Below are 19,654 nucleotides of genomic sequence, written 5' to 3'. Positions count from 1 at the left end.
TATTTCTAAAAAGTCTGAAACAAAGGGCAGGCTGTGGAAGCAGTTGGTAAGTGAGTGAATGATGAATGAATAAATGGGTGGGTAGAGTCAGCTTCCGACAAAGCACCTGAATGTAATGGCCACCTGGACAAAGTTAGAGTTCTTTTAAGGAGAAACAAATAGATGCTGGGTGCACAATTCATTAGATGTATATAGATGTATCCATCTCTTTGTGCATGCGACTGAGTTACCAAAGAGAAAGAAAACTGATTAGTGCTGTTTATTTAATCACTGTGGTAGTGGCACTAGGGGAAGCTGGGAAATAACGAAGCGGCACAATCCCAGCCAGCAGAGAAGAAATGTTTGCAGGCTACAGCTTCAGTATCAGAAAGAAAAGCAGGGAAGAATATCTTGAGCTGAGGGCCAATAAAATGATATATGAGCACTCCTCACACTTCTATACATATCTGAACTTCTGTACAGCAAAAGCATAACTCTGTTTCCACCTAAAAGGCATAGCTGTCCTCTGTATAACTGAACAAGTCCTCGTTCCTTTGCTAACAGGAGGAGGCACATAGTTCTAGCAGCCATTGCATCCTTTACTGGCTATATTAATTCCTCCTCAAAGTCGGTTATGACATCATTAACTATTCTGTTGCCTAAAGACTGTATGCTAAAGTTCCCTCCAACAACTTATCCATGAAATATGAGAAAATATGTAAATATATAATCATCTTTATTTTGTAAATTGGCTATATGACTGAGATATCATGATATCCATGATTTTTTTCTCTCAAATAATCTTTTTACTTTTTTTTTTTGCCCTTAACCATAACCTAAGCTGATCACGGTTTTCTATCTAGTAAAGTGGTGTAAAAGTTCATGCCTGTATAGTATTAATACTCAAAAGTGTAACCCTTTTGATTATTGTAATTTTCCATTAACTTTTACTGGTCGGCACGGAAGTATGAAGCACTAGCCCAGTGGGTCCTTATGTGTTCCAGACATAGTCTTCACTGTCTGCCGTTATGCAACAGTGATCAAATTTCTCCTTGAGAATGAAGATGAGTACTCCCTTTCTCTCTGTCGTTTCTATGGTATGAGAAGACCAAAATGTCAAGATGGCAGTCTCATTTTCTAATTCAGTGAACCATTTTTGTATTCTCTGGTACAGCCATTATGCTTTGGGAAATAAGACCTCAAAACCAGTAGAGCTCACATGAAAAGCCAAACAACTGGATTTAAAAATGGGCAGAAAATCTGATATTTTATCGAAGAAGACATTCAGATGGTCAATCTATATAAATAAAAGGCTAATATGCTAAGTGTCCAACCATCTGACCAGTTGCTATGAAGCGCACTGACCACCAGGGGGCAGATGCTCAACGCAGGAGCTGCCGTGATGCGCACTGGCACCGTGAACCTGGTGCCCACAAAGCAACACTTGGCTTCCCCCAAGTGGGACACAGGCCCTGCCACCACCCCAGAGCAACAGCCCACCAAATTGCAGCCAATGCTGCCGAGTCCCCATGGTGCAAAATGCAGCCCACAGCCCAGCCCCGCCTAGAAGCAGTTGCTGTGGGTGCCAGGTAATAACATCACATAGCAACGCCCGGCTTCCTCTCCCTAGCAACGACTGGCCTCCTTGCAGTTTCTTCAGCTCAGGAACACAACTTGCTTTATAGACAGATGAAAACATTTCACACTTTAGCCAAATGTCTGTGAAGCATTTTCCCATGCCTCATCTCATTTGATCCTCACAGAAGTCCTGGAGTAGGTAGGTAGGAGACTCAGTGGAATCCTATTTTCTTTTCATTAGCTGGAAAACGGCGATATAGAAAGTTTAGAAACTTGACTCAACTGAAAAGAAGTAAGAAATGGTAAACCTTGAAAATGATTTTAGATTTTTTCACTGCACCGAGTATAGTCAAACACTGCTGAAGTTAAATATTTTACCCTTTGTTCTCCCTGCGTGATCTACAATAATAATCTGCTTCATGTTGATATTTACTGCTGTGTTGGTGACAATTACCTGAAAGAGAAGTTGGGGTGCTTCACTGGGCTGGAAAAAGCTTAGCTACATCAGAAAGCAGGCCTAATTAAGCAAGTTTATTCTATATATATAAAAGGCTAAGTTGACTCATGCATGCACGATACATATAAAGCTCTCACTGGCGCCACTCGCACACATGTGTTTGGATCTGTCATTGTCGATTGTTAATTTAGTTGACAGTTCTATTATAAAGAGTGAATAGTGATATTAAAATATTTCTTCTATTTCCTTTCAATGTGCACAAATCCATGCACCGGGCCACTAGTAGGTACATAAAAAGATGCTCAACCACATTAACCAACAGGGAAATGCATATTAAAACCACAATGAGATACACCTTACACGTGGAGAGCACTTGTCATTGCACAATGCAGGGCTCTGATGTTAGTGAGCATGTGACACCTACAGGGCTCTATTCTAAACATTTTAGGTGTGTTCATGCCTTTGATTCTCACCCACAACAAACCTATGAGGCAGGTATGTCATCATCACATTTTAGAGATAAGGGTATGAGACTATCAAAATTAATCAAGAAACTTGCCCAAGTCACACAATTACACAATTTTTTGAGGAAACTCCACACCGTTTTTCATAGTGGCTGCTCCAATTTCCATTCCCACCAACAGTGCACCAGGGATCCCTCCTCTCCACATCCTCACACAACACTTGTTTGTTGATTTATTGATGATGGCCATTCTGACAGATCTGAGGTGATATCTCATAGTGGTTTCTATTTGCATTTGTCTTATGGTTAATGACATTGAGCATTTTTTTCATATGTCTGTTGGCCATCTGTATGTCCCCTTTGGAGAAATGTATATTCAGGTCCTTTGCCCATTTTTAAATTGATTGTTCTTTTGGTGTTGTATAAATCCTTTATAAATTTTTGATATTAATTAATCCTTTATCAGATATATCATTGGTGAATATGTTCTCCCAATCAGTGAGTTATGTTTTCATTTTGTTGATAGTTCCCTTTGCTGTGCAAAAACCTTTTAATTTAATGTAGTCCAATTTATTTATTTTTTCTTTTGTTTCCCTTGCCTGTGGAGATCTATTAGAAAAAAATATTGCTATGAGAATTATCTGAGATTTTACTGCCTCTGTTTTCCACTATAGATCAATGGAACAGAATAGAGCCCAGAAATAAACCCATAGTGAATCAGTATTTGACAAAGGAGGCAAGAGCATACAATGGGGTAAAGAAAGTATATGCAATAAATGGTGTCAGGAAAATTGGACAGATACATGTAAAAAACTGAAATTAGACCACCTTCTTATACCATGCACAAGAATAAACTCAAAATGGATTAAATACTTAGCTGTAAGGCTTGAAAGCACAAACATGTTAGCTTTGCTTATTCATCTTCAGTGGTTTTATAGGTCCCATGTCAAGAATGTAAAATCTCTGTGGGAAGTTAGGTGGTTTCCAAGTGTCTGATCACAAACAGGGCTGTGATGACTATCTTTGTAAATATGTCTTAAGACATTTCCAGTAAATGAAGTTACAGGGTCAAAGTTATGCATGTATTTGAGGCTTTTGATTTAATTGTTAAATTGCTCTGTGGTAAGGTTATTCCAATTTATATTTCTGTTCTGTTCCCAAATACTTTCATTAAAGCTAGGAGGATAATTTTTTTCTCCTTTTTAATCTTTGCCAGTAGTAGGAGTGGGACCTTTCTGGAATTATGAGGGATGCTAAGAATATGTGTCGAGTGTGTTTCCTTCCTGAAAGAGGAGCCGCACACAAATGAGAGAGAAAAGACACGAGATAATTTGGAAATATTGGGGGACAAGTCCAGAAGGACTTCCACTGATGCTCAGGCCGCTCCAACCTTTTATTGAGCTGGGATACACCCATAGCATAGCCCTTAGGTAAGGAGGTTTCAATGACACACAGATTAGCTCATCAGTAGGGAATTTCCAGTAATAGGCAGACTATCTTATCAATAAGGATTTACATGATTAAAGGTAGGGAGGTTGCTTCAGCTACCATTATCTAGATTAACTGGGTGGTGCACAGCTCCGACCTTTGCTAGGGCTTCAAAGGTCACTAGCTTTTGGGGGTCTCTACTCTTCTCTGCTAGTGAAGACAATAGGTGGTCTCCAACAAATATGTATGTAATTTAATTAGGAGAAAGTGAAGACTGTTTGTATAAATGGTATAAACCATGACAACCAAGAAATCACAGGAACTACGCATGGTACAGTGACATGGTTTTGTGAAATTATGACATAGATAGTAGCCATTGCATGGCTAACTTCCTTCTGTGTTAGGGGTGGAACATAAGTCCTTCTCCCCAAGTGTCCTCCAGTTATTTCTTGGAGGGTGTTTATGTATCCCCACAAATACACAGCCTCCCTTTTGTTCATCTTTCTGGGTAAGTTTCCTCTGGCTCATGAGCTCTGACTGCAGAACTTCTGGAGCTCTCCAACCTCATGAGAATACTGAAAACCCACAGCAGGTTTTAGAGCTGCTGGACAGGGAGAGAAGCTGGTGCTGCCCAGATGCTGAGAGTGAAAAGGAGCCCCCCTGCCACACACACACACACACACACACACTCAGAGGTGGCCTTGAAGGACAGTAGTGGGACTATAACACTGTGGCTGTGACTTTCATGAGTTTCCAATGTCCTCTACAGATCCATTTGTAAACCAGGCTTGAGTGTTTTCTTTCTCAGTCAGATGGTCAGAAGGAATTCCTCAAGTAGGAATGAAATGAAGAAAAGGAAGCAATGCAACAGAGTCAGTGATGAAGGATTCTGAGCTCGTGGAAAAAATTATTGTGAAAATTCGTTACAGAAAATTGTAGAAACTCATTAATGAAAGTTATGTAGACTGCTTTGCAGTCTTTAAGAGAAAATTCCAGGTCAATTAAAAAAGTGAGTAAACATACCATATGGAAAGCAGCTCTTTTCTTTGAAAACTAAATATCCAAATTAGGCAGATTGTTAACATGAAACATATTATTAACAGAAGGAAAGAAGTTCACATCTCTTCTAATATGTCACACTCTTCTTTCCTTCTGCACCATCCCACTGTCCCTGGTGCACCACACTGTGACCTGGAGAAAGGGTGATTCTTCTTCAGGAAGAAGCAAAGGACTGCTTGAAGAGCAATTAAAAATATGATGCTCATCTGATTTCCTGGATTTCCCAGGCAGGACATGCCCTCAGCACCAGGTCATAGGAAGTTAAAATGGCTCATCTGGATATGCTCCTAGGTTAGAGAATCAACAGATAACAACAACAGCAATAACAGTTATCCTGGTAGACAGAGATGTTTAAGCTCTGAGTTAGGAAGCAAAAGTAACTCTAGTTGGAATTGAGTTGAAATAAAGCAAAGTGCAGGAAACCCAAAAAAAATGCAGGGGAGTTCAGTGTGGCAAATTGTTCTCTTCACTTCTTTTCAGAGGGTTTTATTTTGGTTGGAGAACAAGGTGATGTGATCCAGCTCTGTCTTTGTAATTCAAGCCACTCAGCAGCTGCCTGTGCTGGGTACCTTCAGTTCCAAAAATCCTTGACAGAATTTCAAGTTACTACGTGCATGAAACAGAGTCAGTGCTGATGGGTTCCAGGCAAGGAATGTTCACATGGCCCCTGAATACCTTTTCTTCTCTTTTATAAAATTTCAGTATAGGCAGTATATAATATTATATTAGTTTCAGGTGTACAATATAATGATTTGACATTTATATACCTTACAATGTGATCACCACACGAAGTCTAGTAATCATCTGTCACCATGCAAACTTATCACAATATAATTGATTATATTTCTCTTTACCTTTTTCACTCATCCTCTCCCTCTTCCCTCTGGCAACCATCAAGTTGATCTTTGTTTCTATGAGTCTGGATTAATTTTGTTTGTTTATTTTGTGTGGGTTTTTTTGTGTGTTGTTGTTGTTTTTAGATTCCACATAAGAGTGGAACAATATGGTATTTATCTTTCTCTATTTGACAGCATAAAACTCTCTAGGTCCATGCATATTATTGCAAATGGCAAGATTTCATTCTTTTTTATTGCTGAGTAATATTCCATGGCATGTATGTACTACACATTCTCTCTATATTCATCTACTGATGGACACCAAGGTTGTTTCCATATCTTGACTACTGTAAACAATGCTGCAATGAATGTAGAGTGCATATGTTTTTGTGAATTAGTGTTTTTATTTTTTTCAAATAACTACCTAGAATTGGAATTGCTAGGTCGTACAGTAGAAAGACTAGGTTTTGGAACCATTCTGGTTTTCTTGCTTTCCTTATTATTTGTATGGAAACTGTATCTGGATTTTCCTATTGATAAGAGTTTCCCTTTTCCTAGATGGACTGGGATAAGCTCAATTATCAACTATCCCGTATATACATTACATTATGTCTAGGTTTTTCTTTTAGTCTTGGAAAGAATATCTAGCTAGTTTTCTTATGAATCTGATTTAACTGGAAATTGGTTTTTTGTTTGTTTGCTTGCTTTTTACTGCTGATGAATCTTCACTACCATTATATTTGTTGTGGGTTTCCCTTTTTTAAATGAAGGCAATATCTAAAGATTTAAAGTACACAAATTTAAACTGCTATTACCCATGTCATTGTTTTCCTATGGGTTACTTGGAAATTAACTCATCTCAAATTCTCAACTTCAAATACTATAGGTATGCTGTCAATGATTGTCAAGATGTCAATCATCTTGTTCCTGGGTAAAAAGTATTCTCTATACTAAAATCCCACTCAGAGCACATAAGCTCAGAGTTTTTAGTAGTCAGGCATGCTGTGCTGAATAGTATTTCATTTACAGCATCTATAAGAAAAGGAAGCCCTGGGGGAAAATAATGCAATTAAAGAGCATTTTCTCCAAGTTAATAATGACACCGTGCAAGTTTACCTGGCTTTGCTTTAATAGTATCTCAAATTCCAACATGAAAGCATAACATGAAATTGAATGCTCAGCAGGGATAAAAACCAAAGTTTACAAAAAGTTTATCATACTCTCAGCATTATGCAAGGCCCTGGGAATACAATGGTGAAGAACATGGTATCCTTAATTTTCAGGAGACAATATTCTAGAAGAAAAACAGATAGGTATGCCATTACTTGTAATATAGTAAGAAAATCTATATTAAGGGTGTTCATACATGATGCCAATAAATGATGAATGCAAAAGCATCACAGGAGATATCTTAGTTGAGAGTCTTTAAAAATAGTTCCAGTTTTAAGAGGATTATGATAGGACATTTTTTAGAGGTTTCCTAAACAGAGAAAAATATAAAGATGTACATGGTTCACTCAGTTAAAGCTAAAATATTATGAGGGTCTGTGGGCTAAGACATGGGGAGAACAGAACAGGGAAGCATTCAAACACAGGGTTCACATAATGGTGATATCATTTGAATGGATAGCCCCAAACCATTTTGAGATTCCCCATATTATACTCTGCATTCAATCAATGGTGCATTTTAAGCAGAATGGTAATTTCCCTTCAGAAAGATGTTTCTGGCAGCTGTTTGGAAGTGGAGGGGCAGAAAACATAGTCATCTGGAAGACATGAGATCAGGGTAGGAATGGAGGTGCATGGACATAAGATAGATTTATCAAAGAAAGCTTTAAGAATTACAGCTTAAAATGCTCAGGGGAAGGTGGAGGAACACGTTTGTAATTAGAGCAAGTGGATTTCATTTAGGATATGAGTTTTAGAAACTGAGGAAATCCAGGTGTGCATTGGAATCTAGAAGGTTGCTGTGGCACCAGGTTTTCAACCTTATCACCCAGTTCTGTCAGAAGCCATTGGGAGTTCCATGAGGACATTAGGCTAAGGGTACACACCAGAAGCCTAGAGAGTCAGGGGCATGACTGGTGAGAAATCCCTATAGTGAGGAGCTGGACACAGAAATGGTGTTTTAGCAAGAGTCCCTAAACAAATTTGGAGAGGGCTGGGACAATGTGGAGGGAACTGAAGTCAGGATGGAGCTCATGTCTTTGATATCATGGATGAAGGAGATCAAGAGTGGTGAAGACTGAAAACAGGTTTTTAAAATATTTATTTATGTTAGGAAATCAAAGGAAATATTTGAGTATGAAGGAAACATGGAAGCCAGGTTTCTGTGAACTGGGGAGTTGATGGAAGGAAGATGGGACGTCACCATTGGAGCAATGTCTTAAATATATGGGGTGTAAATCCAAAAGGAGGTGAAGCTGGATGTGACTCCAGGATCAGAAGTACTTGGAAAAGTAAATATGCCAAGGAGAACAGTATAGGGAGAGAGGGAGATTGAAAGAGGGCGAAGAAAGAGAGACGAAGGTGGGGTGGGGTGGAGAATGAATTGCTTTTGAAATAGAAAACCCTGGCTCCCCTCTAAGGAAGGAAGGTCGTGGTATCATTGTAATGCATAGCTCTGAGTAGATTCCCCCTTCGGTGCTCCAGGAAGGGTACTTGGAATCAGGAAGGCCTTCAGGCAACACACATCCTGGCATGTCAAAGGAAGTCCATTAGCACAGGTGAGTCACAGGATATGGTCAGTGGTTCAGCATGGGCATTCATCCTGAGTTACCATAGGTCATTAAAAGCCTCATATATTTGGCCTTTGGGGAGATACTGAAGGATCATTGAGGGACTCCAAAGTTTGGAATGGTTTTTATGATTTTTATTATAGAAAGAATATCTGACAGTGTGATGGATAATTTTGTCAACTTGACTGGACTAAGGGATGGCCAGATAGCTGGTAAACGTTATTTGTGGCTGTGGCTGTGCCTGTGAGGATGTTTCAGGAGGAGATTAACATTTGAATCAGTAGACTGAGTAAAGAAGATTTGTCCCACCAATGTGGGCACTTCTCATCCAATCCCATGAGAGTCCAAATAGAATGAAAATATGGGGGAAGGGCGAGTTCTCTTTCTTCTGGAGCTGGGACATCCCTCTTCCCTTGCTCGGAATCAGACTTTCAGTTTATGGGACATGCACCAGTGCCCTCTCCCAGACTTCTCAGGACTTTGGCCTTGGACTGAATTATACATCTGGCTTTCCTGGTGCTCTAGTTTGCAGATGGTATATTTTGGCATATCTCAGCCTCTACAATTACATGAGCCAATTCTGATAATAAATCTCCTTTTATATACCTTGTTGGTTCTGTTTCTCTGGAGAACCATGGCTAATACTACAGAGAACAATAAGAAAGCAGAAATACCAAGGAGGCTCAGGTGCAAGATAATAAAGACTCAGGCTAGGCAATGATGGTGACAAATGAGAGAAGAAGATGGGGTAAGAGACACTTGGAAAGAATACTTCCAGGCTGACTTCTAGCTATGTGGGTGGATTGTGGACAGCGAATGGAGAAAGTGGAATAGATTTGGAGTGGGAAAGGAGAAATCAGTTCAACTCTAGACCAGCTAAGCTTGAGGAGCCTCTGAAACCTATAGGGGGCAGCTCCCCATGTGCAACCGCAGCAAGCCTACTAGTTCAGGTGACTCTAGCTTCTGTTGCAAACAAAAACACACATATATAGTATCTCAAAAACACACATATATAGTATCACAATCATTATGTGGAAGACTCACATAAATTCCATAACTGGTGTCCCTGATTGATAATACGCTCTCCTTCCAGCAGTGGTTCAGGAATCCAGTCTCCTTTCATCTTGCACCTCCAACAACTCAGACATGTGATTTCCAAGGTCCCCCTAGGAAGGAAAGAACCTGGAGGATCAAATGAGAGCGGTTCCTATTGACCATCGCTGTAAGTCTCTGGCATTAATCACTTAGACACACAGGAATCAGGAAGGCCTTCAGGCAACACACATCCTGGCATGTCTGAAATGCACATCTAACTACAAAGGGGGCTGAGGAAATGCAGCACCTAGAACTTATACTAGGTCTCCATATCTCAAGGCTCTACACTTAGTAACTGCACAGTAAAGGTAGGCATTATTATTAGCAGTGGGTCTAGTCTGAAGTGGAATGTGAGAAAACTGTATTATGTGGAATTGGAGAGGAAGTCCCCAAGAGAGGGTTTGACATTAAAAGAAAAAGAAAGCTGTGCACAGACTTCTGGGAACTAATAAAGTCTCAGAAGTGGCAATGGAATGTTATTCAGCAACAAAATATGTGCACAACTGTACTACTGCTTATTTGCAAAAAAAAATCTCATAAGTGCAGTGTTGAGGAAAAGGAATTAGATAAAAGAGTACACACTGTGTGATACCATTTATATAATGTTCAAAACTAGATAAAACTAGTATGAAATACTAGAAGACAAGAGAGCAGGTAACTTTATTTGGTTGGTGTAAAGGGGAGGAGAGTGGGGAGAGTGCTGGTCATGTTCTTCATTTTGATCTGGGTACTGATTTCACAGGATGTTCATCTTGTGAAAATTCATTGATGTGTACACTATGATTTGTGCAGTTTTTGTGCATTGAGTTTAATGAAGTAGCTCATTAAAAATAAATTTTGTATATGTTTTAAAATTTCCACTTTTATACCCTAATAATGAAGTTATTTAAACACATTCTAATTAAGAACTCTCCCTAATTCAAAACTATTGGCCTGCACTCCCTTCTCTCTCTCTCTCTCTCTCTCTCTCTCTCTCTCTCTCTATATATATATATATATATATATATATATATATTTTGCTTTTCACTCTTCCCTAAAAGTGGGAATCATTTTACCCTAAAGGCAAGTCTTTCTAGCAGATTATTTTGGATAATCTAATCTGCTTATTTGGAATATTTTGATGTCCAGAGAAAGGAGTTCCTGGTTTGGACCCATGAAAGTACCTTACAGCATTCGTAGTCCTGAAAGTTGTTTCAAACTGTACTGAGTGTCTGTGGTGGAGAGAGCTCTCTGGCCACCAAAACTCATGCATCTCTTCCCTAATGTAACTATTTTTTTCTGGCCCCCTTTTGTCTTAATGGGGCCACTGACTCCTAGCAAATTGGTTGTGGGCAGTTGTAATATATGCTTTCTCTAGACCTGATCCTTAAAAGCTTCCGGAGAGACCATCCACTCTCTCTCTCTCCCTCTATCACTGGAGAAGTTGTCAAGTGCAGGGTGACCTGGGGGGCCATGTGCTGCGCATGGCTGAGCTTCCAATGACATAGAGCCCTGAATGGCTGCATGAAGTTGATCATGTCTGTTATTCTTTACAGGAGCAAGAAATAATTTTTTATTATGCTGAGCCACTGAGGTTTCAGGTTTGTAGGTTCCTCCCTAAACATTTGCTTGTCTCACTTGATGTAGTTGTAAATGACTCGCTCAGAATCTTTTACCCTTTCTCCTTGCAGGACCTTTACACAATCAGGACCTCCATGCATTACACTGCACTCGCTTAATAGTCTGTCCCCGGGTCAGGCATCTTAGTCTACAGTCACATTCAGATCTGCCCACTTAGTTAAAAGTCCTTTATTATCTTGCTTGGTAAGAGGAACAAACAAACCCCCCTGGATAGAGTGGGTCAGCTTTCAGTCTCCCTTAATTTGCTGCTGCTTTGCATATTTCTTGTGACTGCAGCAACAGTTAAAGGTGAAAGATTGATGGGTATCAATTCTCAGAAAGGGCACTGGCCTCTTAAGTGGTTCCATGATCCATAGTGATTCTGGTCATTAAAACTCTGTCAGCACATACAACCTGCATGTGGCATGCCTGTGGGACGTGGTGTCTGCTGCTACCAGATAGCGTGTAGCTGCCACAAATAAAGCCAAACACCGCATGATCCCCGGCATGCTGCTTGGAAATTCAGCAGGCGGTTGCTCTGCCTTTCAGCAGAACTCCAGGCCTGGGTGGTGGGGACTTACATTAATGAGGAAGGACTTTATTTCTCTTCTCATTAAATTGGATCCCACATGACCATGGAGCTGTGTGATAAAACAAAGTCTGCATGCTCCTTACCCTTATTTGTTTTAGATCTATTTGAAAGAGGAAAGATTCTTAGAGAACATTAAAGTATTTCCAAATTTAATTTTACATTTTTTCTTAGCCAGCACAACCTAGCAAGATCATGCTCCCAAACTTGTTCTTATAATCTCACTGAGGAAACATCTATAGAGTGACATGTATTAATCTTAAGTGTGCAGCTCAATTAATCCTACATAGGAAGAAGGTGGTTGCCTGCAAGGCAGAAGGGGAGGCCTCACCAGGAACCAACCCTGAGGGCACCTTGATCTTGGATTTCCTACCTCCAGAACTATGAGAAAATAAATTTCTGTTGTTCAAGCTGTGCAACTTATTGTATTTTTTTACAGCAACCTAAGCAGACTAATACAGTGGTAATAGTATACTTATTTTGGTTAAACTTGATCTTGTTTTTCTAGCTTCTTAATAAACTTGCTTATATTGTTGGGTTCATGTGCATTTTCTGTGTCTTCTACTTGTACTGCATATTTGTGTTTCATTTTTAAAAATTTCTTCTTTGAGAGTATGCGATTACTTTTATGCTACATGATAAATGATTTATTTATTTATTTTAAATAATTGCTCAAGGTTTACAATTTAACATAGGCAACATATGTGTCATATTGCAACAGAATAAATGAGAAAGCACAAATAATACTTTAGCTGCCTTTTATTAAATTTGGCATTAAAGAGATTTGCAAAAAATATAAAATAATGCCACTCTACTCACTAATATTTTCTCTTTTGGAAAATGTAGTTATTTTTGTTAAAAAATGTTACTTTGTTAATATGGGATAGGTACATTAAAACAAAACATATTAATAAAGAAAAAACACTTATTAATCTTTATTAATAAATATGTCTTCTTTTTAATTTCTAGCATGGCAAATATTGGTAGATGTAACCCATATATGCAAATCTCTCTGAGGTTCTCAAAAAAATTTTTAAGATTATAAAGGTGTCCTGAGATAAAAATGCTTCAGAATTGTTTCTTAAAAGTGCTACTTACCTTCTAAATAAGTTTTTAAAAATATCTTACTCCTATGTCTACCATTTCCAGGGCTCTTCATTCTTTTATGTACACACAAATTTCCATGTAGTAATATTTTCCTTCAACCCAAAAAGTTTCTTTACCTTCTGTGTGGTGAAGATCTGCTTGCAAAAAATTGCCTCTGTTTTTGTTTGACTGAACATGTCTTCAATTTGCCTTCTAGTTGGGAAGTTAGCTAGATATAGATTTTTAAGTTGGCATTTTCCCCATAACAATTCATGCTGTTCATTGTATCATTCTCCTCTGACCCCCTTCTAGCTGCTGGGAACAGTTATTTGAGAAAGTCAATGTGAACTGCATGTTAAGAAAAGAAGGCAGCTGGAATCAGAGGGCAGGTAAAAAACGTATTAACTCCACCTTTAATTCAACATGAGAACCTGCCCTTTTTAACAATTCATGTTCCATCAGCAGAAGCTAGAGTATTTCAAGTTGAATTGTATTAGTAAGTTTATAATTTTCACCTCACCTCAATTCTTTAAAACCTTTGTTCAATCGTCCAAAGGAATTTTTAGTTGAATTAAAAATCCTACCTTACGTGAATGGCATTATGTGTTTTTGTGAAAAATATATAGAGAATCAGTTGGGTGACCTTTCTGGTCCCCGCCCAGTATTTATGCTGTTAAAATAATATCAGAAAGCCTTCTAGAATATGAGAATTCTTTATAGAATGTCACATTATTATTATATAGTTGGCATTTGAACATAGAAATGTTAAAGGGACTGACTTTTCTCCTTTGATACTGGCAACTTTGAACCTATTCTAGCAATAAATGCAAACTCCAGCCCTTTCAGAAGAAGAAACACAAATCCATGTGCTGAAAGAGAAGTGGCACCTACCCATTACCAACAAATAGCAACTGAAAATTATGGGAAATGTTTAGTAAAATTTGTCCTTTTAAATAAATGGATGTTTAATAATTTGTATTTCTGATGTATGTCAGAGCTACAGACTCTCCCTGTTAAAGGAAGCAGCATCTTGAAGGAGAGGTGCAGGACCATTATAAAGTAAAAAATGAGTCTCCATTTTTTAATGAGTCTACATTCCATTTGAGCTCCATGTTCTGTGATGTCCTGGTGACAACTGTTTCACTGACATGTCTATTCATAGTCTAGTCATTGACATGACTTCCCCCTTGCGCTCTTTGCTCTCTGAACACTGACCTGTTGAGAGCACAGATATCCAAGCCCTACAGGGCTTCTCACCACCCAAGCACCCACATCTTCCTGACCCCTGCTTCACCCAGATGCCTTCACCTCCCTGATCCATCCTAAATCCTACTTATCTTCAGGGCCCAAACTGATGATCACATCCTCTGTGAAACCTTCCCACAGACTGCAGGAGGAATTTGGGCTCCTTTCTCTGTAATAAAATAGAACATTATTTGATACCATTGTAATTAGATAGTTATTAATAACTAGAGACCCGGTGCACAAAATTTGTGCACTGGGGAGAGGGAGTCCCTCAGCCCGGCCTGCTCCCTCTCGCAGTCCAGGACCTGTCGGGGATGTCCACCTGCCAGCTTAGGCCGGGCCCCCCCCCGGGCCCCCCCCCCCCCCCCCCCCGGATTGGGCCTAAGCTGGCACACAGACATCCCTTTCACAGTCCGGGGCTCTCACAGTCCAGGATGCCTCACCCCTTAACACCCGCCTGCTGCAGAGGTGGGAGAGGCTCCCACCATCGCCACTCCGCTTGCCAGCCGTGAGCCTGGCTTATGGCTGAGCGAGGGAGTGGGGTGTCCTAGGGGGGAGGGGTGTGGGGGGAGGCGGGGTAGCGCTGCTCAACCAGAAGCCGGGCTCTTTAGTGCTCCTTGCTGCTCTTTAGTGCTGGCCCCGCCCACTGCCCACTGGTGGGAGGGGGCCGATTGGGCCAAGCCGGCTTGGGGAGAGACCGTGGGAGGTTGAGGCACCCGCTCCTGCCTCTGTGGAGGCACCAGGACCGCGCTGCTTTCTCTCCCATCGCCTCTACGGAAGGGGCAGTGCTGGGATTGCCATGGCTGGCCTGGCAGTGCAGGCTCACTGGCCCCACCCACTGGTCGTTCTGGAAGGTCTTTCTGCTGTCCGGTCTAATTAGCATATTAGCTCTTAATTATATAGGATTGGAAAGGAGCAAAGGGAAGGCCAGACATTATAGGCATGCCATCTGCATTGCTTCATCTGAAAGCTGTAACTTTGCATTACCTGGAACCACCTGCCCATTCCCTGCAGATCACCAGGGAAGGAACTGGACAAAGGGCGATGGGGGCCCATGCACAGTGAGTCGGGATGATCTAGGGAAGGCACTTGCTGTCTGTCAACCCTGGAAGCAGAAATCATTGGCCAGAATGGGTGGAGCCAATGCAAGCCTGCAAAAATTTGGGGATACATAATCCTCTAAACCAGTGGTTCTCAACCTTGGCTGCACATTAGAATCACCTGGGAATCTTTTTAAAATCCTGATTTCTGGGCCTCATCCTCCGGAAATTCTGTTTCTTTGTTATGGGGTGGGGCCACAACATTAGTAACAGAGAAACAGATTTTTCGGTGGATGAGGCCCAGAAATCAGGATTTTAAAAAGATTCCCAGGTGATTCTAATGTGCAGCCAAGGTTGAGAACCACTGCTCTAAACAAAGCAGCTCTCTTGGCTCTTGTCTGGTGGGGCTCTCTTCTTCTTGCTTCCTTGCATTTGCCCATGTTTCTTCCATACGCATGTGGCCCTGCAGATCCCACACACAATGGACTGATGAACCACAGTGGGGAAACACAAACTCCGCTAGCCTGATGCTGGGTTGGACCATGCCCCAACATGGAATGGAAACTCTGGACACTGGCTCTGATTCTAGCTTTATTGAAACCACAGCTATCCTTATTCTTTGCGGGGAATGAGGGGAAATGGAACCTTGGGAACTCAGGAATTCAATTCCATGCAAATAAAAATTATTTTTTCTCCTGTGTGAGTCTCAGAAAATTATTTTTCTTGGGATATCACAAGAAATCGACTCCTACAAGCAACAGGTGAGGATGAGGGCCTCTCCCCACCAATGACACATTGATTTAACACTATTTGGGGTGATCATTTACTTGTCTGTGCCCCTCCTGCACTGTTCATGGGGATTATTTTCAGATACAACTAACATGTGGTGCAGGTAAAACATGGGTTTACTGGGGAGAACTTAGGAGCTGGGAAGTAGAAGAGACACTCACCCCTATTTTCGTCTGTACTGGGCTGCTGTGAGCAAAATACCATAGACTGAGTGGCTATAAACAACTGAATTTTATTTCTCACCGTCCTGGGAGCTGGAAGTCCAAGGTCAAGGCGCTGACAGATTTAGTGTCTGGTGAAAGTCCCCATCTAGTCCAACAACAGCCATCTTCTCGCTGTGTTCTCACAGGGCAAGAGGGGTAAAGGAAGCTCTCTGGGGTCTCTTTTATACGGCCACTAATCCCGTTCATGGGGCCCCACTGGTGACTGTTACCAGTGGATGATGCCTGGGTTGAGAAGTTCCCTGTTAGGAAGGACGAGAGAGGCTGGCATCAGCCTGTCCTTCTGTTGAAATAACTCTGATTAGCTAAGTTACCTCTGCGCTGAGCTCCCCAGGAAAGGAGAACAGACATCTCAAGGGCCACCCAGATTTGGCTCCTTGAAAAAAAAGGATATGGCCTTGTTTATTTTTATATCTTCAGTCCTGTACATACACACACCAGAAATATTTATGACGAACAGATCTAGAATGTCACGGACTCTCCGCTGCTGTGCGTGAGAGAACCCTGCATGCAGAAGCACATAGGAGCTATGGTTTAGGCCTGTGAAAAAGTCTTTGAAATAAACATTCAAGAGAAGGTTAGAACAGATTCCTGTTTGAAAACCCACCCAATGAGCGAGATTCCACAATCTCTGTCCTTGAGCTGAGAACTATTCTTACTACCTCAACATTCCATGCCTGACCAGTGACACCTCATTGACTCAGCTGGCCTTTCTGTATTGCATACTGAGAGGAACTTCATGTACTCTTCCTAAGACATTATTTGTAATCAAATTCAAAGATCATCATATGTAAAATATTTATGTTATTTTATATGTAATATATAAGATACTTCATATTATATAAAATATCATATATGTTATGTTAATGTATAAGTATATAAATATATAAAATATTTCATACATGTGCAAAGTGGTCCCAGCTACCAAATCTCTCTGCTGGAGGCCCTGAGTGCCCTGGAGACTGGGTGCCAGAGAACCTCAAAACTAGCTGAATTGTTCCTCAGAAAGAGAAAAGTATAAAACTGGAACTGAAAAAATACTTAAAGAAATAATATCAAAAACCTTTCAAAGTTGATGAAAAAAATTTACTTACATATGCAAGAATCTGGGTGACTCTCAAGCAAAATACTAAAAGAACTAAACTTAAGCACGCCATACTCAAAATGCTATAAACCAGAGTTTAAAAAAAGGGGGGGGGGGGAGAAAGACCTTGAAAGCAGACAGAGAAATAAAGACACATTATGTCCAAGCACACAAAAATTGAAATAACTGCTAATTTCACAGAAGATAATAGAAATACATTTTCAAGTTCTGGCAGTTAAAAATTTAAAATTTATCAGCCAAAAATATCCTTCAAAAGTGAGGAAGAAATGGAGACCTCTGCATGTTAACAGAAGCCTAGACGATTTGTTGCCAGCCGATCTGCACCACGGGAAGCGCAAATGGCTGTCCTTCAGGCTGGAGGACATGAGGCCGCTGGAAACTTGGATCTGCAAGTAGGGATGAGCACTGCAAATGGAAAATGGATGATTAAATATAAAGACAGTGTGTTATTTCTTCTTGCATTAATTTAAAAGAAAATTGACTTTTAAAAGAACAACACTATGAAGTAAGTTTATAGACATATTTAGAGGTGAAAGATATGACAAAAATAGCAACAGGTAAAAATTCTCTGAAGTGGGCACTAGGTTATCTCTATTTTACAAGAAAAAAGAAAAAAATGAACACTCTCAGTTCAATGGCTTATCTAAACTCACATAGCAAGTCAGTAGAGTGGAGACTAGAATGGGACTCACTGCCTAGTACAATTTCTTATTGTTATGACACTATTATTAGTAACATATAGTCATTGTATAATTAGATCCTCACATTATGTTCAAAAGGTGAACATGGGACTATCAAAATACCAAATGTCACTAGAGGTATTTAGTATATTTCACTTGGTTATATTTCATACAACATTATTTATAAAAAGGAGTGATACTTTTCTATTTTTCTTCTGTTTCACTAAGTGTTTTCAATTCTTCAGAACCCTTCAAAATTCACTAAGATTTTACCATAGTATCTGTTAGTTTGAATTTCATCCTCAGAAACCATTCAAGCAAAAAAAAAATTTACAAGCAAAGGAAGCCTTTGATGTGAAATATTTATCTACATTTGTAAATCATAGAAAGTGACTTCTCTCAATAAGAACTTATTTTGACCAAAGGAACAGTAAAAGGAACATTTGCTCTCTTATAAGTGTATAGTCGGAAGTTTTATGGCAGTTGGTGACCATTTTATATTATAAGAAATATAGAAAAATGACCCTTCAATTTATAATATCTACATCCCAAAAAGAGCTTAATGGTATCCCATAAATCCAAGTTCTTTGGCAATTTATAAAAATGCTCTTGATACTTAATGTCTCTACAATGGATTCCTAAAGAAACCCAGAGTTAAAGCATCAATGATTGCTTGAGTGCTTAAAAATACTTTTGTTAGATTTTTTCTTTATCTCTCATATTTAACCATTAATTAATCTTAATTTATGATGGATTGCTAATTGTTCAAAGTAGTGTCCTGCTGAGTGAAATGTGGTGTGTGGTCTGGCGGAGCCTGCCGCTCTGAGGCTTTGCTTTGTCATCACTCCAGTTAAGTGAAGGTGGTTAGTGGTTATTCAGGAAAGAACATGCCTTTATTTAGAGTCTTTGGTTATTACGGTTTATTTAGTGCAGTGACTAAAAGCTTAAATGCCCACACTATTTAGAAACAAAAATCCAAATTTGTAAGTGGAATATCATAAAAGAACCTGCCCATTTTTAAATAGTTCACGCATCTATAATAATAAAAGTATAACATGCTAATTAGACTGGACAGCAGAACGACCTTCTGGACGAAGTTGGGGCTGCGAGGGCCGAGGCAACCCACGTCGGCTGTGAGGGCTAAGCCCTTTGCACGAATTTCAGCCTCTAGTTTTATAATAAAGCTTTCTGATCTCATGTGTTAACATTAATCTTGAACATTAAAAAAGTTATCATATAAAAATGGTGTGGGGTTGAAACTATGGCAATGACTGATTCTCAACACTCATCAACAATATATTGATGAGTAGTGTGAATTAATTGCCTATATAGCAGGAGCTATTTTCCCTTCATTTGTATTTCCCAACTCACAGGTTTAGATTAGAGCTTAATATATTATCTCGAACATGTTATGCCTTTGACCACATTCTTACTTGTATAGCCCTAGTAAACGACAAAAACAAAACCTATGCACTTTCAGTTATTTGCATTTTCAGGAGCATTATTTTTAAAAAATAAACATTTAATTTTACAATAGTTTTATATTCTGAAAAGTGTTGCAAAGGTAGTTTGGACAGTTCCCATAAACTCTTCTTCCTCTTCTTAACATCTTATGTCCTACTAGAGGCCCGGTGCAAGGATTCATGCACTGGTGGGGCTCTGCATGA

This window comes from Myotis lucifugus, unplaced genomic scaffold (genome assembly GCF_000147115.1).
Source record: "Myotis lucifugus unplaced genomic scaffold, Myoluc2.0 scaffold_153, whole genome shotgun sequence".
NCBI classification, from domain to species: Eukaryota; Metazoa; Chordata; class Mammalia; order Chiroptera; family Vespertilionidae; genus Myotis; species Myotis lucifugus.
Note: the sequence above shows the minus strand (reverse complement) of the source record.